The sequence below is a fragment of the Culex pipiens genome, chromosome 1 (assembly GCF_016801865.2).
Source record: "Culex pipiens pallens isolate TS chromosome 1, TS_CPP_V2, whole genome shotgun sequence".
In the NCBI taxonomy this organism is placed as follows: Eukaryota; Metazoa; Arthropoda; class Insecta; order Diptera; family Culicidae; genus Culex; species Culex pipiens.
In genome coordinates this window covers 95,048,236-95,050,073 of record NC_068937.1, presented here as the reverse complement: position 1 = coordinate 95,050,073, position 1,838 = coordinate 95,048,236, and positions in this window count along the sequence as shown.

Below are 1,838 nucleotides of genomic sequence, written 5' to 3'. Positions count from 1 at the left end.
GAGAGAGAGAGAGAGAGAGAGAGAGAGAGAAATATGTATGAAAAACGGGCGCGATTTGCCCATGGTTCAGAGGCGATGATGAATTTGTATAAATTAATCTCGAGGGCCACTAGGAATCCACTTATTCGGATCCGAATGAGCGGCCAGAATGTAAATATTTGTTGTATTCATAATCAAGTTGAAACTCCCCGGTCCGTATTTATCGGTGGAACCGAGCAGCAGCGTGGCGATCTTTTTAACAAGTGCCATGCAAGGAAAAGGTAAGACTGTTAGAAATTCACTTCTTTTAGTGAAAAACTATTACAGTTTCCAAAATAGCATGAACAATTACAAAGAGTTTTTAAAACCAACTATTGAGATAAAAAAAAATCTTGGATTTTCAGAGAGCATAACGGTATTTGTGAGAGAAAAATGCCCTTTACCGTCACGTGCCTTACTCTCTCATTTTGTTAATTGTACCCTTTTACTCTCAGTCTTTTCACATATGCTTTTTTGGGCCAAAGTAAGTGAAAACGCATTTTTGACAGCATTCAACGCATTTTGACAGCACGCATCGCATCATGAATTTAACAGATTCACAGATAAATTTCAAACCGTTGCCCCAAACCATTAAAAACTCGGTAGAATGTGGCCATTATTTGTATAAACACTTGTTCCGACCAGATATGCTATTTTGCAAATTCGATAAGTGTGACTGATGCTCGGATTTCAAGAACCAAATTAGCTAGAATTAAAAATTAGTGGTAATTTTCTGCCATTGATGATATGTTTTATATTTCAATTAAAATTGTAAGTGTCTTGATAGCTGACCATACAAAAATGGTATCTAAATATTCTAGATTTTGTATCTTGAGAACGGAGTTTCTAATCAATTTGATGATCTCGAAAACCTGGTACTTAATCATAATTTCTGCAAAGTTCTTTTTTGTTTCAAAAATAGTTTTGCTTCTTAAAATTAATGTTAAATTTGACATTTTTAGGTAAAACTGCGACTTTTTTTAAGTTAAAAAAGTCCCACCTTCGAAAAACATGTTTTCGAAATGTGATGAGAAAATTCCCTGCATTTTGCTTTTTTGCACCAAGTTGATACTGCCTATTGTTGCTAAAATATGGCCATGCAAAATAAAAAAAAAAAAACTGGAAAATGTTTATTGCCCAATTAGCCCGCGCGTTTTTGAATATCTCAGGAACAGTCCGGTTTTTAATCTTAAAAAATATGTGAAATTTTCTGCTCTTTTCAATAAACAAAGCATAGACATTTCATATCTAAAAATAACTTTTTGAAAGGGCTGAAAACACTTATTTTTGACATTTCCAAGTGTTGGGATTGATTTTAAACCTTTGACCGTTAGTTTCCGAGATATCGGTGGTCAACAAATTTGGACTAGTTAGGTAACACTACGAAAATCTTATTTTTCCTGTTTTTTTTATTTATTTTTGCATGGCCATATCTCAGCAACCAAAGGCCGAATGAAAAAAATCAAAACAGAAAAATAAAAATAAATTTTCTAAGCTTTTCGAGAGTTTTTTTTTTCAAAGGTTTGTTACTCATTCTAGACTTTTCTGAGATGATACACAGCAAAAATAGTAGTTCAGCTGCGTTAAAATGCCTGGGTGTAAAATGAATGTTGCATTATTTTATGAAATTTTATGTAATATTACACCCTGAAATATGTAGCTCCTCAGTATGGAAAAACCTACTTGAACGAAATTTCAAGCAAATATATGCGTTTGTCCTTTCCATTCTTTATCGGTCTGATGGCCAAGCGGGCTAGGGCGCCAGTCCTTACTGTTGGTGCTGGGTTTGAATCCCGTCGGTTGCAACTATTGTTTGTGTT